Source organism: Pteropus medius, unplaced genomic scaffold (genome assembly GCF_902729225.1).
Source record: "Pteropus medius unplaced genomic scaffold, Ma_sr-lr_union100, whole genome shotgun sequence".
NCBI classification, from domain to species: domain Eukaryota; kingdom Metazoa; phylum Chordata; class Mammalia; order Chiroptera; family Pteropodidae; genus Pteropus; species Pteropus medius.
In genome coordinates this window covers 21,252,714-21,274,485 of record NW_024340692.1, presented here as the reverse complement: position 1 = coordinate 21,274,485, position 21,772 = coordinate 21,252,714, and the positions used below count along the sequence as shown (strand labels likewise).

Sequence of the window (21,772 nt, the reverse complement as noted above, 5' to 3'; positions counted from 1 at the left end):
CAAATTCTATCAAATTTCCACCTTCTCAACAACGCAGAGAAATCGATTAACAATTATAACTCCAAATGGGAAGTTAGAAATGTGTATCAATTAAATAGGTGTCATTTTTGTGTTGGTGTTTATTTACGGCAGGCCCCAGAGATATCCAGGTCCTACTCCTCAGAAGCTGTAAATGTTCCCTGATATGGCAAAAGGAATTTTGCAGATATGATGAAGTTAAGGATCTTGCCACAGGGAGATTATCCTGGATGATCTAGGTCATCACAAATATCCTTATGAAAGGAAAGCAGAGAAGATGTGACTATAGAAGTAGGAGGTGTGAGGATGGAAGTAAGAGATTAGAGTGATGTGGCTGCAAATGCAAGCTCAGGAGTGATAACAAATGCTTAGGAATGCTGCTAGTTTGCAGAATCTGGAATGCTGGTGGTTTCTAGAAGCTGGAAGTATGAAACAGATTCTCCCCTGGAGACTCCAGAAAGAACCAACCCTGCAGGCACCTTGATTTTAGTACTGTAAAACTAACTTTGGACTTCTGACCTGTAAGAGAATAAATTTGTGTTGTTTTAAGCTACTCAATTTGGTAATTTATTACAGCAGAAAGTAAACTAATACATCTTTATTATTTACTGAACGGCTTGATTTCAGGAAAAAGTGTGACAAGTATGTTTAGGGCCATGAATAGCCATTTGGTTGAATGGCCTTGGAATTCCTTTGGCTGGTAAGCGTTGTAATAGAAATCAATTTCTAATACAGTGCAGAAGGAGATACTGATGATGGTTACCCACTCTTAGAAACGAGAAGAGTAGGAGCCTGGGGAGGTAGATGTGAGTTACTCTGCTCAGGCTGCCATAACAAAATACTGTAGACTGGGTGGCTTAAATGGAAACTTATTCTCTCCCAGTTTTAGAAGCTGAAAAGTCCAAGATCGAGGTTGTGGATGATTCAGGTCCCAGTGGGAGCTTTCTTCCTGGCTCATAATGGCTGTCATCTTGCTGTGTGCTCCCTTGACCTCTTCCTTGTGAGCCTCTGGTGCGGGGAGTGGTGGTAGAGGAGGGAGTAAGAGCAAGCTCTCTCCTGTATCTTCTTAAGGACACTAACACCATCATGGGGTCCCCCGACTCTCATGACTTCATCTAACCCTAATTACCTCCAAGACCCTGTCTCCAAATATTACTGCATTGGAAATTAGGGCTTCGATACATAAATTTTGAGAAGATACAATCCAGTCCATCAGCAGGAGGTAACTGTAACATCTATGGTAGTTATCTCTTTTTGAAGACATTTATACCGTGGCCTGAAGAACTGTGGTTAAACATTAATGAATTATTAGAATATTTTCAGCATCTGAGTTTGAGAAGTCTTGTCTCCAGGTGAAAAGGTGAAAAAATTTTTTGTACTTCCTTTGAATTCAGATGTATTCACAGTTAAAGCCCTATTTGACAAACACAGCCCATATCTCATTCGTGTCAACACACATTAGGAGTATGGATGCAACACCCCTTTGTAAATTATGTTGGTTTGGTGAATTTTCTCTATAAATACATGTGTTCTACTTTGGACATAACACAAGAGCATGTGAAAATGTACAGAGTGCTGGGTTCCCAAATGATTAACTTAGCTGTTGAACTACTCTTTTAGACATCAAGAATACCTTGGTCAAAGAAAAAGTTACGTTAGTAGCTCTTGATAAAGGAATCATCTATTCCATGGGCACACATGAGTAAAGATGGTAAGAATGCTTGGATCATTGCTTCTTGCAGTACTGTCTTTGTTAGTATTATCTCCAATTAGTTTATAGGTATAAATGAGTATAGAATGGTGTTAGATTAAAACGAATACATATAGCTGTCTGCAGAAACCAAGTATCCTAGAAGTCTTTCTCTTGTATAATAAGCTCCAGTCACAAGATATTTCTCTGGAGTATACACCTCCTGATAGAAGAAAAAATTGCTTCTTACAAGAGCAAACAAGAAAGATATAAAGTGTAAAATGTTTTCTAAGGTTTAAATACTTTTCTTCCAGATGGTCTACAATATGCAATTTGTGTGAGGTGTGTGTGTGTGTGTGTGTGTGTGTGTGTGTGTGTGTGTGTGTAAGCAGGAATATATATATGTGTGTGTGTATATATATATACATATGTGTCACGTATAAATTGTATGTATGTATGTATGTATGCATGCATACATGCATGTATGTATGTTTCAATGGATCAAAGAAACTTTCTAGTTTTAGTGGAAGGGGCATTAGGAAAGATTTCACTTCAGAGATTATAGGGAATCTAGTCAAGACCAAAAGACAAAGGACCTCTGCTGCTGAGAGAGGCTATGTAGTGACTTCTTGTAGCAACGATACGCTCTTTCATGAAATGTGGGCCTTTTGAGGGCAATTACTAAACGTCCTCCTTAGAGAGGCCCCACTTGTCACTCCCTGTTGCAGGCATTTTTCAGAGTTTGTCTATCTTCTCAAATATTTTGGTGCCCAGAGCTGTGTACAAATATTCATAGGAAGAGTTCAGGTTAGCCTAAACCAGTCTCAGCTGGGTTGACTGCAAATCAGTATCACTTAATAGAAATATAACATGAGCTACACACATATAATTGTAAATGTGCCACTAGCCACATTAAGGATGGTAAAAAGAAAAAGATAAATTTTGATAACATATTTTATCTAACTCAATATGTTACAAATGTTATTTCTACATACAATCAATATTTTAAAATACGGATATATTTTACATTTTTTTTGTATTATCTTTAAAATTTGTTACATATTTTAAACCTGTGGTCCATCTCAATTCAGACTAGCTTCATTCTAAGTGCTCAGTAGCTACATGTGGCTATTAGCTACCATTTTGGTACCTGCTCTAGATGAAATGCCATGGATTGTCTAAATTTCCTTTAGTAGATTGTTGAGGTATGGGTAGAACATAGATCCTTGTCTGTTTTGAAGACTAATGTAGTTTAAGTACATGGTAAGTATTCATTAAATGAAAGTACACATTTACTTTTCCTGGTGTGAGATTTCCTGCTTTTGTTCTCATGTATTCCAGTTTTCTCACATTGTCACCTTCTTTCCACACACCCACTCCTGCCCCCAATCTGCCATTCGCACCAGTCATGCTCTAACATCTGGAACTATTACTTTGAGCCCAGCCAAGGCTCCCTTCACTCCACACTCCTTTCTCCCTTCCCCTTCGTGTAACATGGTGGTGTGAGGTTTTGAAAGGGTTCTTTCTTTATTGCCAGAAATTGGCAATGAGAACCCATATCAGGGCACAAACTACCTCTTATTCTAAGTTCAGAGAACTTCCAGCTGTGGAGCCAGCGCCCTTCTCTCAGAACACGCAGAGAGGTCCCATTTAAGAAGAACCTGAACTTGCATGAGAGTAAGAGAGTTCTTACTCCACAAAAAAAGAAAGCTCACAGGAAGCAAGAAGTCATTGTACAGGGAAAATGGAATTTGTAAAATGGCAACCACATCCTCTATATTTTCCTGTGTCTATCATCTATCTATCTATGAACAATATGGCTTGTTTTATAATAATGCTTTGCAGTGGCAGAGGATTTTATTTGTATCATCATTGTGAACTTTCACTTTTATTTCATTTGATCCTCATAAAAATTTTGTGACATATAGATATATATTATTAATTTTCAGATTAAGAAACTGAGGTCCTTGCATATGGGTGGCATTTGTTTAGCTATCCCTTCGAGGGCTCTATCTTATAACTCAGGGCTGCACTTTGCAAATTGGTAACTACCAGCTTCATGTGGCTATTTAAATTTGTTAATTAATACTAAATAAAATTAAAATTTTGATTCCTCAGTTGTAATAGTCACATTTTAAATGTTCAACATGTGGTCCACTGGACTGTAGGGATATAGAGCATTTCTATCACCATAAAAGGTTCATTGAACAGCACTGGCTTGAAGAGTTAAAGAAAGTGTTCCCTACCCCTAACCTCCTTCAAAGGATCAGACTTCTCTTCTGTTATCCCAATGCCTACACTTCCTGCTTGACCATAGAGCTAGGCTGCAATAGGCATGCTCTAGACTCCAAGGTTGGGTTGTGAACTTGACTGCTATCTGATGGCATTTTAGATGAATCCTTCATTATCAAGGCATCATTCAACAGCGGAGAGAAAGCTGGAACAGGACCAGCCCTCTTTGGAAGATGGTAAAGTTGAGTCTGAGATTTACAAGATCCACTGAAACTCTGTCACGGCACTAACTTCAAGTTTGTGTGACCATGTAGACAAAGAGATTGTTCTCCTAGCAGCTCTCTGAGCCTTGGAATTAGCCTTCCAATATTATATCAACAACTAAGGGATTTTCAAACTCTGCTTCTTTTACATGCTTTGGGGTGGCTTTTTAGAGGAATTTGGATTGAGGATAATAAATGTTTGCCTCAAGTTCAATTATTTCCTTAGCCAAATGGGATTCCAGGAACATAAGAGCAAACAAAAATTGTGAAATAAGCAACTTCATTTCTTCAATAAATATTTATCAAGCCAGCCATGAGCCAGACACTATGCTAATTGCTAGGGGGATACAAAAAAGCGTAAGACTTAGTTCCTGCCCTTAAGACACTTAAGGGTAATTAGAAAGATTAAAATAATTAGTCATGATAATAGCTCCCCTTATGGAGCACTTATTCCACTCCAAGAACTATGCTAACCACTTTATATAATTTCTCCTAAGGCTCCTTGAGATCCTAGGAATAACAGGGCAACTGTCAAAGCAGAGATTAGACAAGATTTAAGGAGATACTGAGGATCTCAGCTTCTCCTTTAAGGGTGGAGAAAGCAGGCTGCAGGAACAAATCTTCCTGTTCAGAACAGAGTCACAAAAGTGGCCACTCAGTTTTATAAATTATGGAGAAATCTTTTTTTCTTTTTACTTGAAGGATAATGCCACTCCTCGAGATCCTTGGTACACAAAGATGGTCCCAGGAAGAGGTGGCCCAAATGACATAAGAAGTTCAAAGTTCTCCTAAGAAGGGAAAGACAGATGAGGTAGGTACCAACAAAGACCCCTTGGTGGGTGAATGGACCAGACATAGGTGTCTAGGTGTTCAGTCAGAATGAGAAACCAAATATTATGCATGGTTGCTAATGGAAATGCCAGGGTTACAATAAGCTTTGCTTCGGTCCCCAAAGTCTTAGTTCCCTAGAATAGAGAAAAGCTGTTGAGTAAGTGAGGAGCTTCATAATATATATTAACTAAATAGAGTCTCTGAGATACTCAGAAGACAAGCAATCTGTAGACTTTGTTAAACCTAGAGTTCCTCTACGTTGTTTACTGAGGTATGAAAAGGGAAATATTGTATATAGCACTTGGCCCGAGCATCATATGAATTAATGTTCCATGGAACTCCAGTCTGAGAAATGCTACAGAGATTTGTCCTATTAAGGTGTGTTCCCCTGACCCGACTCCCAAATTCAAAGTACATGTGCATTAGTTTGAATATGAAACAAATATAGGAGGGCCAGCTAATATTTATATCTCAGAATCAAAATACAAATAACTTCAACTGAGACAGGTAGGACCAGAATCCCCAATTTATAGGCTGAAATTTGAGAGTAAATTATGGGGAAAAAATTCAAATATACAAACGGCGGGTCTCAGTTCAGTTTCAGTGGCAGTTCACGTGAAGAAGAGGACTTTCAGGGTCAGAAAGTTCAATCTGAAACAACTGTGTCATAACGACCAAAAAATCCTGGAAACTGGTGCTTCTAGAAGCTTCGCTCACAGCTACACTGTTGTGTCCTGCTTGGCTTCAAGTGTTGGCAGCAGATTTATGAAGGCGGTTGTAAAGCCAAAGCAATTCCATGTACGGTGCTATATCATTTATTGTCAACTGGGTTAGGTTGTGGTGAAACTACTTTTCCTGAATTCCCTTCACTGTATGCTTCTGAGTTAGAGCTGGCCAAAAGAGATACTTTCTGTAGGTTTGAAGGGTACGAGTCTAACAACATCCATTGCTCTCTGAAAGTTGTGACGTTAGATGACAGACTTAGGGATGCCAGATTGTCCTTGTTTTCTATATCCAGCTCTTCTTCCTGACTACTGACCCTGCTGACCAACAGTGGCCCCAGCCCATCACCAGACACTAGAATGCTGATCCACCATCTATTCCTGTCAGTGCTCCCACCAGCTCCATTTGTGACACTTCTTGTGGCAGTCAGGTGATCTTGGCCCCTTAGAGATTGCAGTGACTCCTCTAATTTCCCAACTGCTCTTTTCAGACCTTGACTTCTTGGCTCCTCCCACAATTATTTAATTCTTATATTAATTCTCTTAATCCATAGCTCATATCTGCTTCCCCAGTTGAACCTTTATGGATTGAGTTATGCAACAGTAATCACAACCGACACTATTTAATGTTTAGTTATTATTAGTGCTATTTAGCTCAAGTGCTTATTCTTTGCCAGGCACCTTTCTAAGAGCTTTGCACATAATAATTCATTTATTCCTCCTAGCATCCCTATGTGGTAAATAGTATTATTATTTCCATTTTACAAGTAAGGAAATAGAAACACGGAGGTTTCTCAAGTTAAAGAATGGCAGCATCAAGATTCAACCATGAATTCTGACTCTGGAGTCTTTTCTCTTAACCACTACAGAGATGAGGTCGATCAGAGTAATGAAGGGTCCAGGGATTGTCAGAAAGAAATGAAATGAAAAACAATGGAGAACTCTAAGCTAATACATAATTCACAATAAAGATTTCCAGCTATCTCAGAGAGAGTGACAGGACGAGAGAGTAAGCTTGTTTATTCCTATTCTGTTGGGAAGAACTACAACTATTTGGTAGAAATTGGAAAGATTGGTTTCAATACTTTAAAAGCACTCTAATTATTAGAGCTGTTGAAAAGTGAAATGTCTTGCCATTTGATATTGTTCAAGCAGATACAGAATGGTCATCAGTCAGAAAGATGGCCAAAGAAGTTTAGCTGTTATTAACTAAGTGCTCTTTTATTCATTCCAGAAGTATTTCTTGAGTACCAAGTATTATGCTCACAGTGGACATAGCAAAACAGACATAGTTCTGGATAATGTTTCCAGTCCAGTAAGTATACATAGATATTAAACAATAAAAATCACTCATATATACACATATACTCATGCACATATACTAAATATACATACATATATACTTGTATATACACTAACCATATAATAATTTGTATAAATACTCTGAAGGAAAAAATAGAGCACATAAAAAAGCATGTGACCTAGTCTGCAACTTCAAGAATTCCATGATGTAATTATATTTGGTCTTAATCTGCTGGCTAAATAAGAGTTTTTCTGGGTGAATTGGTGGGAGACAACAGTACCAGGCAAAGGGAAAGTCTATTCATAGGCCCATAGGCAAGAAAGAGTGTGGCATTTCTGAGGAAATGAAAGAAGGCTAAAATGCAGAATGTTAGAGAAATAAGGAAATAATATGAGGCTAGACAGGTAGGTGGGCAGATCATGTAGAATGTAAGGGGCCACTGGAGGATTTCAATTAGCGGATGGCAAGAGAATCATTATAGACTACAAGTATCACTTTGGATGCAGTAGGATCACAGGGTAAGAGTGGACCAGTAGAAGAGTTATGTGGCTCTTAAAGTAGTTCCCGTGAAAGTCAAGAGTAATCTGGAGGTGGATAGAGATGGAGAGAAGGAGGTAGATCCAAGATATTTTTTAAATGTAAAATCTGTTGGACTAAAGGGGCCTTCTTGGGTATGGGAAGTAACAGAGAAATGACAAGGATAACACCCAAGGTTCTTATTTGTGCAGCTGGTTACAGGGGCTTGAAATGCACTGAGATAAGCACATTGGAAGAAGGCCAAATTTGGGGGACAGATAAGAAAGCAGAATATAAGATCAATTTTGGAAAGGTTTTACTAAACTGTATTTGAAACATCCAATAGAGAAGTAGGCAACTAATTGGTTGGGTTGGAACTGGGAAGAGGTGTAGACTTGAGATACATCCTGAAAAGATATTGTATGCAGATGGAAACTATAGAAGTATGTGAGAGGGCTTAGGGGAAAGGGTATAAAGTAAGAAAAGAAGGGTATAAGAAGAACAGAAGGGCCAGACATGAGTCTGAGAGAACTCTAATATTAAAAAGCCTGACCCTGGAGGATGTGTAGACAAAGAAGCCTGAGAAGGAGTGGTCAGAACAGTAGGAGAAAAATCAGGACAGGGTGGTGTCTTGGAAGCAGAGTAAGGGGAGTATTTTCAAACAATTTAAGAGAATAAACTATATAATAGCAAAGCTGGCTCCCAGCTCTGAAATTTTATTAATCTATATTTTAGAAAATAATAGCATGGAATTTTCTATTGGATGATTCTATTTTGAATATTCCTCAGCAAATTCAATGCTGATAATCAAGAAACAACCTGATATGAAGCTTGACTTTGTATAGTGCTTCCATACATAATTATCTTGGCTCTCATACATTTAAGGAAGTATGAGGAAAATATCTTTCAGTTGTTTTCAAATAAGGAAACCAACATTCATAAAATTAAATGTTCTGTCTAAGGTTATGTAACTAGAAAAGATGATTTCTTGGCTGATTAATTTACTTTCTTTTCTACCGTGTTTCTTCTTACATAGTGTATAGGGGTCCCTCTCATCTGTGGTTTTGCTTCAGTTTCAGTTACCCGTAGTCAACCATAGTCCAAAAATATTGAATGGAAAATTTTAGAAATAAACGATTTATAAAATTTAAATTGCATGTTGTTCTGAGTAGCGTGATGAAATCTCACACTGTCCCAATCCATCCCACTTGGGACATGAATCATCCTTTTTTGTAGCATCTCCACACCCTGTATATGCTACCCACCCTGTAGTCACTTAGTAGCTGCCCTGGTTATCAGATCAACTCTTGTGGTATCGCAGTGCTTGTATTCAATTAATTCTTATTTTATTTAATAATGGCCCCAAAGTGCAATGGTAGTGATATTAGTAATTAGAATGTGCCAAAGAAAAACTATATAGTGCCTCCTTTTGGTGAAAAGGTATGTATATATAGGAAAAAAATAGTATATATAGCATTCATCCAGTTACTATCCATGATTTTAGGCATCCACTGGGGGTCTTGGAACATATCCCCTGAAGATAAAGAGGGATTACTGTAGTATTAAATTTCAGCCAGTCTCTCTTTAAATTATAAGAAATTCTAAATATTTGGAATGTGTGTACTTGACTGTATATATTTCTAAAGCTCACAGTTTAGTAGTTACAAAGCTGTATGGAAGCGCAGCTGAAAATAAATTTTAAAAATCGTTATTATCTAATATCAAGAAATTGACCTGGATGTAAAATAACTGGTTTTTGTTTTTTTTTTTTCCTTAAAGAAACATCTCTTTCTAGAAATATCTCTAAGTTCAGTACTTCTGTTCTCTTACGTTATTGCCATGGAAACATGTGCGAGGTATAAGCCGTTACGGGCAAATTTATAGTTGTTACATGGTTAGTTCCCCATTGATAATGGCTGCAATTGATGTAACCAACTGAAATTTTGACTTATGGCACTAATTTAGTAACTAATTCTAAAGTCAATGACAACCTCATAGGTCAATAAAAAAGTAGAACAAGTTCATCTTATAGAAAAAAAAATGCTTGCTAAAATTGGCAACAAAAATGAATAAACATCCATAGAGGTCAATAGTGGTTTAAGAAATAATTCTCTCGACTTTAACCATAATATGTTAAGGGCATTGCAAGAAACTTCACTCGGAAAGATACTGAAGAGAATAATTTAGTAAGAGAATAGTGACCACTTAAATGAAATATTGTGTATATTGTCTTAAAAGCCGACTCAGTTCCTTAAAACAAAAGAAAACAAAAATGATTAAGCTGCCATCTTTTCATTTCAGAAACTGATGGTTAAATAAAGCTGTCAAATTTTATTCATGTTCAATATTGTATAAAAATTATCTGATACTTCAAAATATTTTAAATTTTATATCTTATGTCTCAAATTTATTTTTCTTTATTTTTCCTTGGATCTATAAAGTCATCAAATGACTCTCCCCCTTCTTCAGCTCTGGTAACATAGAATCTCCTCTCACTCTTCCTTTTTCCACTTATTACAACAAACACAGCTGCTCTGGAATATTCTCCCAGCCCCCAATTTGTTTCTTTTCAAATTTAGCCGTACCTTATTATGCTGCCTGCTTTTTTGCCCACACATAAACTAATTGGAAGTATTCACTCTGTCTATTGAGTCCCGCTAGACTGGCAACATTTGAGGTTCTTATCTATTTTCTTAGGAGCTTTATCCTCTGATTATCGAATAACATATTTTGCAAAAAATCAAAATACAGAAATATAAAAATCAGAAAGTGATAATCCCCTATAGCTTCACTCATGTCAACAGCCACTATTCTGTAAGTATAAAAATGTAAATTTTTATTTTATGAGCATACAAAAGTATTTATATTTTGTAAGGTTTTAGGCCATATTTACTCCTCTTCAACCTACTTCTTTCAATTACATCTTATCAATTAGTTTTTATGTTTCCTATTTCTTAACAGCTGCAGTGAACTCTGTTGAATGGATAACTCAATATAACTTCCATGTTATGCTTTTTGAACGGGTATATAAACACATATAATAATATAATAATGACATCTCATAGCAGAAAGAAATTCAGAGTCCAATGTCAATGTAAAACAGGGATCAGCAAACTTTGTGGACCATACTGTCTCAGTTACAACTACTTAAGATTGCTGTCATGGTGCTCACACAGCCACTGAAAATACATATATAAATAGATGTGGCTGTGTTCCAATAAAACTTTATTTAGAAAAGCAAGCAGTGGGCCAGATTTGCCCCATGGGCCATAGTTTGTCAGCCTTAATATAAATCATTGCTTTCCCTATTATGTCAGCCTATTCAGAGTCCACTTCTGCTGGGCATGCAGGAGTCGCTCTCTTTCTGATCTTCTTCCTTTTCCTCCTCCTCACATTGTACACTGCTTTGCTCTGTCATCAGGACCCCCAGCTCCATCCTAGAATAGTAGATTCAGACCTAGAGGTTGTGTCTATAGTTATAAAGGTCTTTCGGATCTTCCAAAGTGAACAGTTTCTCCGCTAATACTGTTTTTTTAATCATAACTTCCTTAAAATATTTATTATGAAGCCCTTTACAAAAAAATTTTGCCAACCTCTTTTTTATATCTGCCTTTGGACTCAGAACTGTTCTATTACCACTAAGAAATTCTCTTGTACTACCCCTTTACAGGGGCACTCACCCCATCACTCCCATCCCTGGCAATCACTAACCTATTCTCCGTCTTTATAGTTTACATTCTGGTCTTTTTCCATCTTTGCATCCACGTCATTTATTCTGTCTGAGTGGCTGTACACAAGTATTTAATAAACATTTGCTGAGTAGATAAATGGAGACAATGTTAAATGGTCCTTTCTAAAGTTGAAGACATAAGAAATAGAATATTTTGTGTTCATTAACAAAATTCTGAATGCTTAAAAATTAAGGTTGCAAAATAATTATAACCACTTATACAAACATTGTTAAAACAATGTTTTCTGAGGATGTAAATGAAGTCCACAGAATAGTGAATGAGATGGGGTTAAGACATTGCACTGACCTCCTTGAAGGGCTGGCTAATTGTGTTACACAGGAAGTGTTATCCTGGCACTTCACAATGGGCAATTTTTTTTAGCTCATGCACTAATCAGGAAGTGACTCTGACCAAAGGAGTCAACCCCACCCTTTCCTGTACCACAGCAGACATGACTGGAGCAGGTCTTTGAAGACAGATTAGACCAAATCTGAAAGCCATAGTTGTTCACTGTCATTTCTGGGGTCTAACCTTTAAGAGGTCTTCTGGAATAGAGATTTCTGAGATAAAACCTTGGGCAAGTTAAGCTAGGGGATCCATGTATGTCACATCCCATACGAACAGCGAAAGCTACACGGAAGACCATTACCTGAAACTAAACACTGCAAAGGGAAAAAGGACTAGGCCAGTGGTCCTCAAATTGGGGTGCACAAAGGTTTTCCAAGGTTTATGCAGGCACAGATTTAGATTTTCAATTTTAGGGCTTCGACTTCCATTTATACTTTCTTATAATTTCAGTAGCTGAGATTGATTGAGTTCATAACAACTCTTTCCCCATTTGACAAAACAAAGGCATTTCTTCTCATCCATCTGCAAATCTTTCCTGGAGTGTTGACACCTCAAGAGTGCCAAATAAAGGAGGAGGCTCAGTTAACCATCAATCAAGTCACCATTAACTAGTAGGACTTCCTGTCTTATACATTTTTCTATTAAGGGTGAAGCTTGTTCTTGGAAAATAGATGTGTTTGTCTTTGTTGGCATATTCAAAATTCGGATATGTGATAAAGTAGGGCAGTGGTAGTAGTGATAAATTTCTTCAAGTCCCTGACTATTAAGACTGTGAGGCTCTAGGGAAGGTCCCATGAGATCAAAGCAAAGTTGATAGAAAGTATTAAACACTGAAAACAGCTTTAAAGAAGATTAAAATATAAATTCACTTCAGCTATTCTCCATATTTACTCTTATGACATATAATTGACTGAGAACAAAAGCACCTTCCAAAAGCTGAAGCAGTACAGATTGGTGTTATTAATTCTCTTAAATATAGTAATTGTTTCCCAGTATTTGCCAAAGTTTCAAGATAACTGGATAAAATTTGGGTGAAAGTTTTATGTGATTTCTTTTAAAATTCTGATGTGTTATTTAATAGTAGTTATTCTTTTATAAAAATGTTTTGAAATTTTTATTTTAAATACAGTAATCTTTATTTTATTTCAACCAAGAAATATTTAGTATTTCCATATTCTATTAAAAAATATGCTATGCGATCATCTAATTTTTAGCAACATATACTTTTTCATTAAGTATATAGGTTTAACTCGAATGTCTAATGAATAAATGGAGTTATTTCTTTATTTCTGATTTTTAAATTTGATTCTTATTTAATAACTCCTAAAAGATAAGCATCAAAATATATTTACTGAATTATATGCCTTTATATCATACTTCTTGCTTTATAAATACCAGAATTTTAGCAAAATTTAACATTCTCACTAGGTAAAACATGAGTAATAGGATATTGATTTATCTTAAAACTTATTATAGAATGAGTGTATCAATTACACTAGATCTATAATAATTTAATCCTGAATAATTTTAGTAACATATTTTGTAAGATAGAGTCTATTTTTGTGTTTTTTAAAATTCCTTGAATTACCTTATTATATGCTATTGCAACTGAAAAATAAAGTCAGACTTTTTCTGATGGAAAATAGGTCTTATTTGACTGATGTGTAGAACATAAAAGTCAGTCTTCCTAAATTATAGGGCAGAAAATCCCCATTACTTGAATAAACAAAATCTGTAACTCAATCTGGGCATTGATGAAGGTACTATTTAAAGCTTGTGATCAAATAAAAGTATTTTATCAAAAAATAATACAATTGTAAAAGTGTATAATGTCACAATATTTTGACTTTTCTCCATCCCTTCTGAGGTTAAACAAGATGCCTTTAAACTGGAGTAAAAAGTACAATTAATAATAATTTTCTAAGTTTGGATAAAGACTATATTTCCTGAAATATAGAAAGTGATTGACTCATATGTCTAACTAGTAAATTTTTTTTGCAATGCAAGCAGTTTCCAATTTTCTGCATTCCACAAAATCAAAGAAAGATTCAAATAAATTGCTGGATAATATATCGCTAAAAAATAAAACAAAACGGTGATAGAGCTTTGTGTGAATTTTGATTTATAAACAGGACAGAGTTCAAATAATCAGGTGACATAGCTTTTTAAAAGAAAAAATAACGTCCATCCCATATACTTATGTGAAAACAGCTTCTAGGTGACTACATTTATAGAAGTAAAAAATAATCAATGGTGACGCTTATTTCATTTTGGCAATAAGCCATTTTTATCCATAGATACATGAACTAATTGAGAAGAAAACCCAATTTATCTCATTGGAGAATACTTGCATTAAAATTTTACTCTTTATATATTACTTAAATTTTTAAAATATGAATATTTGCAAATATTTACAAATAATAATGTAATGACAACTCATTCCAGAAAAAAATTGGTCACGTTAAGACTTAAGGTCATAGTAATTAAAACAATTTAAAAATTAATGTAAAACTTTTAACATTACATTTATATAACATTATGTGAAGAAAGTAGAATGAAAATTTAAAAACCCAAAAAGGAACTAAAAGAATGATGAAAATTTCCGATTATTAAAGCAAAGCTTGTTTATGTAATATTTAAAAGGATGATTGTAGTGTTAATGTATTACTGATTAGAATCCATAAGATGAGACATGGGGGCATGGAAGTGGGAGCTGGTCTGGCCTGGGGAGAGCAGAAGCCATAGAGAAGAGGCGGCTGTTGTCAGAGGCCCTTCCAGAAGCACACACACTAAAAAAGAGCGGAGTGAGAGATGCCTTGGCTTCTTTTTCTCTCTTGCTGCCTTCTATTGGCTGGATCTAGCCCAAAGCTAGCTGGCAAGGGAACTCGGGAAATATAGTTTGCAGTAGAAGGACATCAAATAGATCAAGAGCCAATAAGCCAATGACATTACACAAGCTGAAAAGTTCGAAGACATCTGATTGAAGCCAAACCTCCCACAATGGAAGATTAAGAATTAATTCCTTTTTACATGCCATTCCCTAACACTTTCCATTTTCTCCTCCTCCCAATATAATGATATCATAATTATGGTTATATCAATAGCCAATGCTAATATTACTATGTTTAGTAAATATCCTATAGCTGAGCCATGCAGTATACGATGATTCCTCTCCATCCCTGAACACATTTTTATTTTTTCTGTACCTATATTAAAGACAAAAAAATTCAAATATACACAATAGCATAATAACCTCTAGGTACCCAGCTACAATAATCATGATCTCTTAGCCATTCTTACTTTATCTATGTTCTACTTTGTATTACGCTTTTTTTTTTTTTGAATATGAGGGGACAAATTCCAGACAAATTCCAGATTGTCCTTCCTTCACCAATTTTTAAATTATTTATAATTAATTCATCTCAAACTTTCCACCATTTTTTAAAATCTGTTCTCAAGACATGGAGACATATAGGTCATTCTATCAGTTTCATCTTGAAGAAGGCTTTCCTAGGACCTTCTTACCTGCTCCAGTAAGGGCAGGTTTTTCTCTATGTCTGGTATACATTCTGGGACCTTCCTCACCTTCTACCTTCCATGCTTTCAATCTCGAGCCTTCCGTATGTATGTATGTATGTATGTATGTATGTATGTATGTATGTATGTATGTATGTTTGCATGCATGCATATATATGTGTGTGTGTGTATGTGTTTGATTTTACAATTCATTCTGGCAGCACTCATCTCTCAGATGACTGCGGCAAAAAGATGCAGGTAAGGTCAACTTTTTGAAACATCACATGTCTGAAAATGTCTTCATTTCACTTCCATCCTCAACTAACAAATAGAATGGTTATGCATAGATACTCAGGTTGGAAATCATTATCCCTCAGAATCTCTAAGGCATTCATTCACTGTCTCCTAGCCTCCAATGTTGCTGTTGAAAAATCCCAGAGCCATTATAATTTCTGATCCTTTATGCCTGACCTATTTTTTACGTTTTTGGAAGTTCATAGATTCTCCTCTTTGTTTCAAGTGTTACGAAATTTCACAACTGATGTGCTTTACTGTGAGCTTATTTTTATTTCTTGTTTGGGGCAATCAGTGTAAACTTTCAATTGGGAAACCTTAGTTCTTCGGTTCTGGGAAGTATTTTTTATTATTCCTTTTATTATTTTCTTCTCCGTGACTAGTTTCTAATTTTCTTATTTTTTTTTCTTCTAATTTTCTAGCTTGTTGTCCTTTTGATCTACTATAAGGAAGATTTCCTTAATTTTATCTTTAAATACCCCTAATTTTTAATTTCTGTGATTAGATTTTTAAGTTCCAAGTCCTTTTTTGTCCTGTTTTTTTTTAATCTATAGTATTCTGTTCAGAAAAAATGAGTCCAAATTTTTTCTCATCTCCCTGAGCTTATTGATAATAGCTTCTTTTCTTTTTTTTAAATAGCTGTATTGAGGTATATTACAAATCATTAAATTCACCTACATTTTAAGTGTACAGTTTGATGAGTTTTAATAAATTTATAGTTATGCAACCATTACCACAATCCAGTTTTACAATATTTCCATCACCCTAAAAAGTTCTCGCACATTCATTTATAGTCAATCCCCACTGGATTCTTAAAATTTCTTCTTGTATCAATTTTTTTCTTTTTCTCTTTAAAAATTTTTAAAATTATAGTTGACATTCAATATTATATTAGTTTCAGGTGTACAACATAGTGGTCATTTATACAACTTACAAAGTGATCCCCCTGATAAGTCTGGTATTCACCTGGCACCACACATAGTTATTTCAATATTATTGACTATGTTCCCTATGCTGTACTTCACATCCTGGTGACTATTTGTACTTCTTAATTTCTTCACCTTTTTCACCCATACCTCCAATTCCTCTCCCCTCTGGCAACTATCAGTTTGTTCTCTGTATCTATGAATCTGTTTTGTTTTTTAGATTCCATACGTAAGTGAAGTCATATGGTATTTGTCTTTTTCTGCGTCTTATTTCACTTAGCATAACAACCTCTAGGTCCATCCATGTTATCTAAAGTGGTAAGATTTCATTCTTTTTATGACTAATATTCCATTATATGTATGTACCAATTATTTATCTAATCTTCTAAAGATGATCACTTAGGTTGCTTCCATATCTTGGCTATTGTAAATAGTGCTGCATTAAACATAGGGGTGTATATATCTTTTTCAATTAGTGTTTTTAATTTCTTCAGATGAATACCCAGCAGTGGAATTGCTGGGTCATGAGGTAGTTCTATTTTTAATTTTTTTGAGGAACTTCCATACTGTTTTCTATAGTGGCTACACAAATTTGTAATGTCAGTAACAGTGCGTGAGAGTTCCTTTTTTCTGCATCTTCACCAACACTTGTTGTTTTCTGATTTATTGATGATAGCCATTCTGAAAGGTCTGAGGTTATATTTCACTGTGGTTTTGACTTGCATATGCCTAATCATTAGTGATGAGAATCTTTTCATATGTCTATCAGCCATTTCTTTGTCTTAGGAGAAACGTCTATTCAAGTCCTTTGCCCATTTTTCAATTGGATTACTTGTTTTTCTGGTGTTGAGTTGTGTGAGTTCTTTATCCAGTTTGGATATTAACCCCTTATAGGATGTAATGATAGATTATTTCTCAAAATTTTCTTCTCCTTGTTGTTTCTGTTTTCTCTAAGGATTTTTGTTTTGCTTTGGTATTTTGCTTATTTTTGGTCTACATCAGTCATGTTAGACCCATGCTCTCTAATACAGGAGCCACTAGACATATGGATCACTGAGTAATTGAAATGCGGCTGCCCAAACTGAGACATGCTGTAAGTGTAAAATAAACTCTGGATTTTGAGAATTTAGAATTTTAAAAAAGGGTATAAAAGATCTCATCAACATTTTTATATTTCTTACATGTCGAAATGATATTATAGATACACTGGATTAAATAAAATAGATTATAAAAATTAATTTTATCTATTTCTTTTTATTTATTTTAATGTGTCTTGTAAAATAATTTAAAGTACTAATGTGGCTTGAATTATATTTCTAATGGACAGTCCATGTTATACATTTTTCTCAGATGTCTGGAAAATTTTGTTTTTTGGCATGTGGTATCTGTATGTATAACAAGTTTATTGAGAGATAATTCACATGCCACAAAAATACTCCATTTTAAAGGTTACAATTCAGTAGATTTTAGAATATTCAGAGCTATGAAATTATTGTCACTATAAATAATAGAACATTTACATTACCCCAGGCAGAAACCCTATACCCATTAGCAATCGCTACCATTTCCACCCCTCTCCAGTCCCTGGAAACTATTAATCTACTTTCTGTCTCTATGGATTTATCTGGTCTGGACATTTCATATAAATGAAATCATACAATATGTGGTCTTTTATAACTGGCTTCTCTCATTTTGCATAATGTTTTCAAGGTTCGTCCATGTTGTAGTATGTATCAGTACTTCGTTTCTTTTAATGGCTGAATAATATTCCACATTTTATTTATCCATCTATCTGCTGGTAAATATTTAGATTGTTTCCACTTTTTGGCTGTTATAAATAATGTTGCTATGAGTATTACAAGTATTTGTGAGAATGTATGTTTTCATTTCTTGTGGGTATTGACGTAGGAGTACTCATTTTCAGAACAAGGTACTACAAAGCTGGCTGGACTCTCTGAGCATGGATGTGAGGCTAGTGGAGCTTAGGCTTCCCTGTATGGAGATATAGCTAGAGAAGTACCACATCATTATCTTCAGGTCTTTCCTTTGAGCATGGATGTGAGGCCCATGACCATGTGGATTTTCTTGCCTTTTATGGTACATCCTTCATGCTGACCAACTGAGCTGGTTTTGGATCTCCATTTTGCTCTACACTTGGGCCATATATTCTTTTGGCTTTCCCAAATTTTGACCTACTGTGGCCTGGCTCTATAGTTTTACATTTGCTTTAATTTTCAGCCTAGGTGCTTTTTCCAATAACCTCATTGGTCTGGTGGAGTAAGCAATGAGTTTCCTTTTTGCCCAGCCTAACTCTCAGGCCTGGCTACCCCTACTCCAAATCCAGACTTACTTTCTCCTGCTATCGAAATAATTTCTTGTCCTCTGCATTCTCAATTTATCCAGTCACAGGTTGGCAAAGGGGAGTAATGTAGTGCTAAATGCTATGGCACCTCCTTGGAGCCTAGGAAAATACTTGAACACTCTTTGCTGTTGGAATTCAGACATAGATGAGTATGTTGGATGCCTTGGAGAAGGTGAATGGGATACAGATTATAGGCCGCATCAAACTCAGCAATAGGATGTGAGGTGAGGAGAGCACTAGTTTAAGGTATGGAATGACGTTACATTCGGCCACCCTGTCCAGCACCTCAGGAATGCCTAAGTGTCTGGGGTCAGAAAAGGATGCAAAAAAACAAGAACTTCAACAGCAGGGTCCTCAAATAACTGTACTAGAAGATCCTCTTCTTACTTTCTAAACAGTGGAATGTGAGGCAGCAAGTAGTTTCCCCAACAGCTGGAGACATGAGTGGCAGAGGTGAAAAAACAGATCAGGGACACCACATGGGCAGCCTGACAGAGTTTTGGCAGCATAGAGAACTTTGGCAGGTGACATTTGGTGACGGAGATTCACAGCCAGGCAGTTACAGAGCTCCAGGTGACAACAGCAGTGAGAGCAGACATTGCAAGGGCACTGAAATAAAGGTTAAGTCAGTGATTTCTCACAAGTAGTCCCAGGAGAGTTCAGACAGCACTCCAAGCCAAGTGATTAAAAAACAGATCAGCGGGATGGCAAGAGCTTGACTGGAACATAAAGACAGCAGAGGTACAGGCAGTAGGGAGAATTACATATGAACTCACGCCCACTCTCTTTTGGAACTCTTAGCTAAACATAATAAAGGGGGAGAGGGGGTGCTCTGAGTGCTTGCCCCTCGGAAAGGAGGAGGTAATAGTCCAAGAGGACCTACAGATAAACTATTACCATTGTCTTAACCTGTGGTTTCTAAGCCGATATGACCTGGGGTTAATGCACATTATCTAGGAAATAACATCACAGAGTGCCAAATGCTTTAAGAGAAATTTAATATTTATGACTCATTGTGCAGCTCTTAATCACTTGACAACCGACTTTCCTATTTATAACAAATACAATTGTACATAGCCATTTCCTTCAGATGTAAAAAGAAAATGCGTACACATACAGAGACATGCCTTTTTATAAAGCATGGAGGGCAATAGAATGGAAAAGAAGAGTGTTAAAAAATTGAAAAAAACAGAAAAAACAATTACAGTTTCCCCCGAAGTGGTCCACATTTTAAAGTGTGCTGTCTACTTGCCGTGCTGCTCTCACCTCAGTTGTTCCTGTGAGTAGTGTCCCTTTGGCAAATTAAGTTATTGGAAAAGATAATAGTCTTGCATTTATATTGCAATTAATTTGTAGAGATTCAAAATACCTGACTGTGGTTGGAGAGCTGTTTTCATTTCCTATATGAATGCATTTTCCAAGATGTCTGTGTGGGGAACACATTGTCCTAGTATTTTGTTGAATGAATGAATCTAAAACAACCAACCCATTTTGGGTAGTCTTCCTCTCCCAGAGATAGCTGATGGCAGTGAAATGTGGTATTGGGAAGGAGGAGGGGAGATTCTCGTGACAAATCTCTCTCACAAATCAGAGAGCTGTTCCAACCTTGGCAAGGGAAAGTGGAGATGTTACCAATGCAGATGTTAGAAGGATAGCAGGTCAAAGAAGTCAACTTCAGAGCAGCAGGAACAGAATCAGGGTCAGGTGCTGGACTGGGATTCTTGGAACAGTGTTGGGAGACTCAGATGGAGATGCTGGTGGTATTGAGAAGACTTGTCCATTTATTAGATGTGTCACCTTATGCTAATTACTTCATCTCTATTGTAGCTTCCTGGATTTGGGGATGCTAATACATACTTCACAGAGATTTTATAAAGATTAAGTGAATTAACATTTGCAAATTATTATTATTTTAAAGTGGACTGAAATTAGTCTTCAAAGAATGTTGAAGGGTGATTAAGAGAGCTGAGCATTGGGTTTCTTTTTTATTTTACAGCGAAAAATTTTTATATTTAGAATTAGCCAGCTAGACTCAGTTTATATGATTCCAATTTTGCTGGCAACATCTAAAGCATCGCAGTCGGGAGCCAGTCAAACATATGCCTTTTTCTCTCCATCGGGCATGATCAGGGTATTGACTTTGTCCATGTCAGTGTCATAAAGCTTCTTCACTGCCCTTTTCCTCTGATGTTCATTGGCGTTGACATCCACAATGAACACAAGTGTACTCTTGTCTTCCATCTTCTTCATGGCTGACTCGGTAGTCAGGGGGAACTTGATAATGGCAGACTGGTTGAGTTTGTTTCTCCTGGCAGCGTTCTTCTGAGGATATTTGGGTTGCCTTCAGAGTCGCAGTGTCTTGGGCCATTGGAAAGTGGGTGATGTGTGCATCTTGTGTGTGTGTAGAGGGGCGGGGGGCTGTGGTTGCCTTTCAGCACTGTTTTCTTTGCCTTCAAAGCCTTTGCTTTGGTTTTGGCTTTGGAAGGGGCAGGGGCTTCCTTAGTCACTTTTGGTGCCATCTTCATGAAAACGGTAGGTGTCAATAAATAAACCACAATTCAGCTTTACAAGTCTTACGTCAGCTAGTGCTACATCTACCGTGCCCTGCACAGTCTCTGGCACACTTTTAGTGCTCAGTAAATACTTGGTGAACTGCTCTGATTCCATACCAGGGCCAGCAACCTTGTATAGACAATTGCCTGGCAAAGCCCATTCTGGCAGGTACTTTAAGATGCTCGGTCCTAGAGAACAGGTTGCTTATCATTAAGTCAACCTCTGCATTTGGGTCAGTGCAATACAGAATGGCATCCTAGTGAGTGGAACTTTCTCTCAAGCATCAGCTCCTTTCCTGTCACAGTGGTCTCACCATGTGACCATCAATTTAGAAATGTCCTATGCTGAGTTTATTTTCTTAATAACTCTATCAACTATAATAATATAATCATATATTATTATTAGCAGCCCAACATTTTTTTTTTAAATTGCAAATCTGTGCTTTAAATCTATTAATAGTCTCTGTC

The 21,772-nt window shown here is 36.3% G+C and overlaps 1 pseudogene; it reads right to left on the bottom strand.

Annotated features, from left to right (window-relative positions):
* Positions 1-20,789: 20,789 nt before the first annotated feature.
* On the bottom strand, positions 20,790-21,271 carry LOC120606818 (60S ribosomal protein L23a-like; annotated as a pseudogene).
* Positions 21,272-21,772: the final 501 nt, after the last annotated feature.